Source organism: Eublepharis macularius, chromosome 4, assembly GCF_028583425.1.
Source record: "Eublepharis macularius isolate TG4126 chromosome 4, MPM_Emac_v1.0, whole genome shotgun sequence".
NCBI lineage: Eukaryota > Metazoa > Chordata > Lepidosauria > Squamata > Eublepharidae > Eublepharis > Eublepharis macularius.
The window spans coordinates 33967492-33977130 of NC_072793.1; positions in this window are offsets into that span (position 1 = coordinate 33967492).

A 9639-nucleotide genomic window follows, 5' to 3' on the forward strand; every position below is an offset into this window, starting at 1 on the left:
TTATTTATTAAGCACATTTCTTATCCTACTTTTCTCCCTATGAGGATCTAAAGCGGCTTACAAATAAACAGCAATACAATATAAATAAACCTAAACAAAATGTATGTAGAGAAAGAAACAAAACCTCCAAAAGGTAAAAATCTTGAGCTGTTTATAGGGTTAGTCCATCAAGGCCATGAGATACATGACAAGAATACTTTGGCTTCTGCCTCTGGCCCCGCCCAGGCTTTAAGTACCAACAACAGGAGGGAAGACACATGCTCAGCCTAGATCTTGTGAACAGTTAGCAGCCATCCTGCCACAATCCCCCACCCCCTGAAGTATCCCCTAGAATATAGATATGAATATTACAGTTGGTACTGAACTTCTGTGGATCAGCAGGGCTTTTTTTCTGGGAAAAGAGGTGGTGGAACTCAGTGGGTTGCCCCAGAAAAAATGGTCACATGGCTGATGGCCCTGATCTCCAGACAGAGGGGAGTTTAGATTGCCCTCCACGCCACACATGCTCTTGAGGACTCTTTGACAAACTGGCAGCCTCTTAAGAGCATGTGTATTGGGGGTTGTAATGATCCCCAGCTGTCATTGTTGATTACGGCAGGTTCGAGAATGGCTCGTTGAGACACTAGCAGAGAATACACAGGTATATTTGGATGACTAAATTTCAGAAATTTATTTATTGTATGGGCAATATATATGACTATTGAATATTCTGGTGTTTATTGACAGTATTATTTTGAAGTGATTATCGCCCCGGAAGAGGTCTCAGGACGAAACAACAGGCTAGAGACACTGGCCCTGATTGTTGGACGAGGGACACCCTCGTGGCGTCTGACAGTGTCTTCTGCACCACCTGAAAGGAATTTAAAACATCTGTTATCATTGAGGACATATCTTCATTTAGTCTACTATTGTGGATATTAACTTGGATACTTACCAGGGAGGCTTACCAGTGGAGGTTCTCCTTTTGACTTTGAAGCACATATGACTGAATACAGAAGTGCATATCAGCGGGGAGAGAGTGCACTGCTTATACAAGAGTGTTATATGGATTTTGCAGACTGGATATGACTATTCATGTGGGAATTTGCAAATTGTGGAAAATGTTTTGTAATGGATTGTATGTTCTGATTATTACCCTTGTGTGGAATTTAGAATGAGAATTGTGTATGTGAAATATTGATTACATAACTCTTTGGACTATTTGGTTAGTTGAAGCATATATTCCCTGATTGTCCTTCACGTGTAGTAATCTACCTGGTTTACTGTACTACCTGGAGACTGGCAACCCTACTTTGACTCCATTGGTCTTGCTCGTGGGTAGATAGGCCTGGGCCAGGTTCTGCCTGATACATGGCTTTCAAGAATTAGCAACCCTATTTTTATCTAGGCAGATGTTAACACTGATAGCACAAATACACATGGCCAGAATCAGTGGCTACATAAGTGATCAGTTTCCTGTGCCCCTTAGGTTCCAAAGTCTGTTTCTGCCACTTTAGGTCTGCAAAGTTTAGTTCCTTGCAACAGTGAAGACAGAGCAAGCATCAAGGGTCAGCATGCTAGGACATCTGCTGAGGCCCACAGCCCAGCTGAGGGTCCACTGTCACTTCCACCACAGAGGGGATATCAACCCAGAGGCCCATCCAACATCAAAAGGTGCTCATAGAGCCAAGCTACAAGTGATGCCTGACACAGGTTGGACACTTGTCAGCTTCCCTCAAGTTTTGATGGGAAATGTAGGCATCCTGGTCTTGCAGCTGTAATGGAGAGCCAAGCTGTAAAACCAGGACGCCTACATTTTCCATCAAAACTTGAGGTAAGCTGTCAAGTGTCCAACCTGTGTAAGGCATCACTTGTAGCTTGGCTCTAAGTCTCCTATTTCATGCTGTTAGAAGTGTCTGAAGGGAGAGGAATGCATCTTTATCTCAAATGCCCAGAGGACTTACAGGTGTGAGAAAAAATCACACTCTGCTCCCACTTCCAAGATGGTAGGTACACGTAAGGAGGTGATATGCTTAGTAAGGAGATGTGGATGGTCCAGGGCCCTCTAAAGCATGTGCTAAGGCCTGGGTGTAAAGAGAATGGATAGAAATAACTTTTTCTCCCTGTCCCATAATATAAGAACTTGGTTTCATCTCAATGAAACTGATGGACAGCAAATTAAGAACATTCCAAACATATAATAGAATTCCCCACTATAAGATATAACGATGGCCACTGGTTTTAATAGCTTTAAAAGGAGATTAGACAGGTGCGTGGAGGACAGGTCTATCAACATCTATTAATGATGAGTATGTGATTCCTCTGTGGAAGAAGCTTCCTTGGGAGACGGTGGGCTCTCCTTCTTTGGAGGATTTTAAGCAGAGGCTAGATGGCCATCTGTCAGCAATGTTGATTCTATGATTCAATATGAACATAGACAGATTGTGAGAGGGAAGGCAGGAAGGGATGAGCCAGTGCTTAGCTCTTGTGGCCCTTCTTATATGCCCGGGATAATGCCAATCACCACTCTGGAGTCAGGAAGGAATTTTCCTCTAAGCTGGACTTGGCAGGGATCCTGGAATTTCTTTGCCTTCATCTGGGCATTGAGCAGGGGTCACTGGGGGAGGTGAGGGAGTAGCTGGGAATTTCCTGCGTTGTGCAGGGGGTTGGACTAGATGACCCTTTGGGTTCCCTTCCAGCTCTATGATTGGTCCATATTTAGATGTAGTAGACCTCTTAATACTAGTTGCTGAAGGGGTACAACAGAGAGAGACGTATGGCCTTTCAAGGACATCTGGTTTGCCCCTATAGGAAATGTTGGACTAAAAGGTTCCTTCCAGAGTTTATATGTTCTTAACATTGTTTGTCAGTAGGGGGAGCCAGCTGGTGATAAATTTAAAAACCAAAAAGAAGACAAAATGGAATTCTTATGCCATGGTTTTTGAGGACTCCCATGGCAGAGGAAGAAGCAGTATTAGAGTTATAAATTAATCCCAGTCATGCTGAGGGTCAGGAAGCAGCAGTGAATATTCCATAGAAAAAGGAGCACAGAGCGCCCTATTGGAATAAGGGAGTAAGTGGTCATAGGCAAGACAGATACGAGGAAGTGAGGTTATGGTTGTCATTTATTTCTGGCAAGGGCTCTTGTGCTCAACAATGCCTAGAAATTTAATATGTGAAGCATTTCCCATAGCTACATCTCCACACCAGGTATTATTACCAGGTAGGTGTCACCTGTTGAGTTTTTGCCTGGCAGAGAAGCTCAGTCAGGAAATAACAAGATGGCAACTTTGACTTCAGTGATCCAATGGCAAAAGTTACTTGTGAACTTCTCGTATAGGACAGCTTACAGGATAGAAGACAGCTTACATAGTGTTGACAAGGGGTAACATGAAAGGGCAGACAACAAATACCAGAATGCACCATATAGCGGCAATCAGGATGAATTTGAAGGCTATAATGACTGTGAATACAAAATCCTGTTTAAAAAAACACATCATGAAGTCATGTGTTTATGGGCAGCCAGTTATTAACTCCATGGCAGATTAAATTTCCTATATAGATTTGAGACATAACAAAAGTCTGCACATTTGAAACATCCAAAAGTCATGAATGTATATTCAGTTCTGTGAAATTCATCATATTTTACATTCACTTCCAATATGAAGCTCAAACTATGTAACAGCAATCTCTGTATCTGTCTAGATCCCCGCATGACTTTCATCTTCCTAGTATCTTGGATGCCTTAGGGGTCCTCTAAATCAATTATTTTCACTCAGTTTGAAAATGCCATGTAATTCTTAATATAAGATTCATTTATCTTTTAATGTGGCTTTAAAAGATGTATAGCAACAGCCAAGACAGCCTCCAATCTTAGAGCAGAAGAAGGAGAGAGAAAAAGACAAGGGAAACTGGGTCATTTCTATTTCAGCTTCCTTGCTCATTCGAGGAGGAACAGTTGTGTTTTAAACTTATTTTCAAAACAAAATAAAGTCTAGCCACATGAACAATGACAATGCCCTTTTGAATCTAGTCTGTTCTGTCTTTTCATAGGTGTGTGTGTGTGAGTATAGCACCCCTGCATATATAATATAGAACTTTTGTCTGTCTTCCTTTATGGTTTTGTTGACCTGATTTTGGTGTAGGGATGTGCAATGTCACAGAGTGGTTTGTGATATCTCCTGAAGAATCAAAGGGGGAAGCAGGCAGGTTAGACATATATTAATGACACCAAGCAGACCCACTGTGCTTTCCCCTGAAATACAGGGTCATTCAGGACAGGAAACTATGGAGCAAAAGAGCAATGTAAAGCCTTCGACAATACATATTATTAACATTGTCAGGAACCTTGACACTTCTCACTTGTTATATTGAGCCCCTCTGCATGTTACACGTAGAGACAGCTGTAGGTCCCTTGTAAGAAATGTATTTATCCTGGGGTTTTTTTCTGGGAAAAGAAGTGGTGGAACTCTCAAGAGGGAAATGAGGAAGAAACACACGGGATTCTTTGAAATAGTATTATTTCCAAGCACTATTGCCGAGTATTTTCAAAAGGTGCCAGAACTCCGTTCCCCCACGTTCCCCCTGAAAAAAAGCCCTGTATTTATCATTTATAAAACATGGTTAGGGCATAAATGGCATAAATATTAACTCCTTTATCCTAGCAACAACTCTGTAAGATAGGGCACTAATGTCATCCTAACCTGGATGGTAGAAGAAACAAAGGGCAGATTTTTTTTCAAGGTTTCCAGTGAATCAAGGTAGGGCAGCCCCCTCCCCCAACTCCATCATTGTAGCCACTAAGGATAACATCAGTTCTCAAGAGAGCTGGAAAGGCCTGGTTTGGAGGTCCATCCGACCCTGCTCTCAGGACCAAACTACTAGTGACGAATGACACAGGTTGGACACTTGTCAGATTCCCTCAAGTTCTGATGGGAAATGTAGGCAGCTTGGTGGAATGTTGATAAGTGACAGTTGAAAAGTCCATTGGACAGCAGTTGGAGAGCCAAGCTGCCAGACCAGGACGCCTACATTTCCCATCAAAACTTGAGGGAAGCTGACAAGTGACCTGGGTCATTCATCACTTGTAGCTTGGCCCTCAGTTTCCAATTACGTAAGTGTTGGTTGTTTACTTCCACTCACTCCTTTGCACCTCTGCATATCAATCTCTCATACTTTTGTCCCATCCCTTCTTCCAAGGGGCTCGGGGCAGCTCACTTGTTCTTCCCTTCTCTTTTTTATCCTCATTACAACTCATGGCAGGGTAGATTAGCCTGTGAGATCAGTCACTGATCTTGAACCTGAGTTGATATCCAAACCTGGGTTTTCATCTTGACCTGGACCCAGGCAAGCTTCATCTTGGAAGCTAAGCAGAGTTGGCCTTGGTTAGTAATTGGACAGGAGACTTCCAAAGAAGACCAGGTTTGTTATGCAGAGACAGGCAATGGGAAACCACCTCTATTAATCTTATATGCCCAGGGTAATGCAACAGTCTCCACTACGACCTCCTCAGTCTTACCTCAACATTGAACCACACAGGCTCAGTTTTTCTCAATGTAGAATTGTTTGGTTTTGCCAGTTGATCTGTTCATGGTATGGGTTAATTGAGAGATTAAGGTTAAAATTCTAAAGACACTTTCCTGGGAGCAAGCTGATTGAATATGGAACTTACTTGTGAGTAGACCTGCTTAGGAATGCTTCCTAACTCTGTTTTCTGTAATCGGTTACTTCCAGTGCGCTTCCTTACTGATTGATTAAAATATTTATATCTTGCCTTTTCTTGTGGCTCAAGGCACAGACTAAGTACCACAGTAGGGTAGCTGAGCCCTACTGCGTTTAGATATGGTGTGATGATTTTAAGTGTGTGTGTCTTTAAATGCTTGTTGTGGGAGAAAGAGAGGGATGAGTGAATGAGATGATTGGTTGATGACTGAGAGTGAGGGTGGAGTTGAGAAGTGTGATTGGAGTGAAATCTGATTGGACAGTAGCAGCGCTTTAGGGGCGGAGTGAACTGCTGCTTTTAGTTACTGATCAGAGAGAAATATTGTTTCTGGTTTGGACAGGCAAACTGTGTGCACGCCTGAGAGAAAGTCCATGTACATTTGAGTGAGTGATTGAGCTATCTATAGCAGGCAATCTGTGTGTGCGCCTGAGAGAGAAAGTTTATGTATATCTTTGTGACTGATCCTATGTAAAGAAACTTTTCAGAACTGAGAACTTTCTTTGAAACCATCAAGCTTAAGTAATAGTATGAAACTGATACGCTTCTTGTGAAAATAAAAGTTTATTTTTTCCCCATCCCAGAGTATATGTTATTTCTATATATCCCATTTCTATCCTCAGGGCCACATAGTCCCACAAAGGAGTCTGACACTTGGGCACATTATTAAAGGGGAAATGTAAGTTAACTAATTTGGAATTTAATTCCTGGTGGCAGCAATCTACCCAGAGGGTGTAGAAGAGGGTTAAAAGCAAAATCTAACTGAGAAGGAAAGGGGGTTGTAACACATGGTTTAATAATCAAGGGTTTAATAATCGTTTAATAATCAATGCATTTTTTAAAAAACCAAGTATTTTTTGTCTTTTACTTTAAGGCATGGCTTCCCACGATCCCGTAGCTGAATTTTTTACTACCAAGCAGGGTGCAGGAAGCTGAGGTGATAAGGCTTGGAAACAGTCGAGGGAAGGCCTCTTTCCAGTGCAGGCCCACAGAACTTGTGACTCAAAACGTTGAATGCAGCCTAATTGTAACTCTCAGGTGGGACAGCACAGCAGTCAAACAAATCTTCTGTTTTTGCTCTAAGTCTGAAAAAGCAGAGACTGTCAACCACCCATCTGACAGGCTAGAAAACACAGCTGATGGGCTGCAGCTCATCAGTCAGGCCTCAAACTTATCTGCCAACAGGTCTGAGCACTGCTGAAACTGCATGTTTATGAAAATCATACATTGTAAATACAATGTAAATGGTATGTCTTCACTGAAATATACCCAGAACACATACTGAGATTTTGTCCTGAAATTACTTTGTCTTGCCATAGAATTTTGTGTGAAATGTGAGAAATTTTTAAAAAAAACACTTTTTTGATGTTGAAACTGTGATGGAATAGAGCAAAGTCTTACTAGATGCTAAGGGCTCCCTTTACTCATCAGCAAATTCCCTCTTCCAAATCAGAGTCTGGGAAGACAGTTGAATGAAGAATACTGGTGAGGAATCATTGAATGCAATATTTCTACAGAGCCCTGTAAAGTAATTTTTTGCACAGTGCAGCTGATATATATTATATATCTGATATAATGAAAAGGTAATTTTAAGTAATTAAAATGTAATTTTAAGTCTCAGCAACCCCAAATTGGTCCCAAACATAGCACTTTTACTGTGTTTCGGGCCGATTTTGCCCTGCTGAGACCCCGTAGCTTCCAATTTTACACCAGAAGTGACATTATTGGGGCCTCCAGAGCAAGCACACGCACATGCCATTTCATCATGTGTGCACTGGGGCTCCCAGCCTGGCTCATCCCTCCTTCCCCTTGTCAGTCAGGTAAGCTTGGGTGGGGGGAGTGAAAGTGGGTGCTGGCATCCCTATTATTCACCTTCATCTAGCCCATTACTGACTCCAAGCACCAGTTCAGAACACCAACAGCATCCTTGGAATTAGATGGAAAGGTAGAGCTGGGGATGATGATGACGATAGTAATAATAGCAATAGTAACAACATTTGATTTATATACCACCCTTTAGGACAAGTTAACATGCACTCAGAGCGGTTTACAAAGTATGTTATTATTATCCCCACAACAATCAACCTGTGAGGTGGGTGGGGCTGAGAGATCTCTGGAAGAGCTGTGACTGACTCAAGGTCACCCAGCTGGTTTCAAGTGGATGAGTGGGGAATCAAACCCGGTTCTTCAGATTAGAGTCCCACTGCTCTTAACCACTACACCAAACTGGCTGTCATCTGCACATTGGTAACACCGCAACTCAAACTTCCTGATGACCTCTCCCAGTGGTTTCATGAAAACGAGACTCCTTAGGTCAATAGCCAAGAGGCAGAGCAGGGCTCCCCCAGTACTATCTTCTGAGACTGATCACCTGACTAACAGCCAGGAAGAACAAGAATAAATATAGGGCAGTTGAATAACGCTGGTCTTCTCAGAACCTTTGCAGGAGACTTACCTTTGAACTCCAGGAATGAACACCCAGCAATAATACCAATGAAAATGAAGGTGTGTGCATGTTGTGAAATGGGAAGAAGGGAGCTAGGGAAAATGTCAGGTATTCTAGGGTAGACCAGGTTGAATTTTTTTGTGTACAGTCATTCTGCATACACTTCGGCTATCACAGTGTGTGTTTTCAATTGTGTGGGTGTGGTTCTTTTTCACCCTTACCCTTTTTCTTAGTAGAGCTAGGGATGAAATTCAAGAATTTATTATGATGAGCCTGTGCTTTTCCACTATACTCCCTGTTACAACTCCTTTCTTTCTCTGGGGTAGGATTGCTGCCACCAGGAATTAAATTCCAGAATAACTTAAATTTCTCCTTTTAGTAACGAGCCCAAGCGTCAGGCTCCTTCTTGGTTCTAGGTGGCCCTGAGGAAAGGAATGGGATATAGGAATGGCAGATACTCTGGGATATTAAAAAAAAGAAAGTAAACTTTTATTTTTATAAGAAGCGTATCGGTTTCATATTATTTCTAAAACTTGATGGTTTCAAAAGAGTCGTTCTCAATTCTTGAAGTTACTTTACTTAAACCCAGTCACACAGATCTTCTCTCAGGCTTCACACAGTTTGCCTGCTTTTGATATTAATTTCTCTCACAATTACAAGTAAGACCTTTTCTCAGGCACACACACAGTTTGCCTGCTTTTTCCCTACTGAATATACTTTCACAAACACACAGTTCAGGCTATCACACAGGTTATATTTCTCTCAGACAACATAAACAAGCTCAGGCTGCACACAGCTTGCCTGCTTTCTCCTGACTAAATATTTCTCTCAGAACTGCTTAAAAATACTCAGGCTGCACACAGCTTGCCTCTCTTGCCCTGACTAAATATTTTCTCTCCACTCTGAGTCTAAAACTGCATTCCCTCTGCCCACACTCTCAGGGCTAAGCTACAAGCGACAAATGACACAGGTTGGACACTTGCCAGCTTCCCTCAAGTTTTGAAGGGCAATGTAGACATCCTGATCTTGCAGCTTGGCTCTCCGACTGCTGTATAATGGACTTTTCAACTGTCACTTGTCCAACATTCCGCCAAGCTGCCTACATTTCCCATCAAAACTTGAGGGAAGCTGACAAGTGTCCAACCTGTGTCATTAGTCACTTGTAGTTTGGCCCTCAGTCATCAACCACTCATATCACTCACTCATCCCTTTCACCCCCACTCTTCATCTAAACCACACCAAGCATTTAAAGAAACATACACACATTAACTTAAAATCATTACACTCCCATACAGGAACCTCTTAATATTGGGCTATTTTGCTGGGTATCACTGCATTTGATCCATGAAGCATATGGGTTGGGAGCAGATATTTTGGGGGGAGTGGATAGACCACTGGAGACTACAAAGGTCTTGTTATGGGTCTTTATTTTTATCAATAGCTTTGAGATCAGGGCATTGTTTCTAGTTTGGGGAAGCTGGTTGCAAAATCCGTT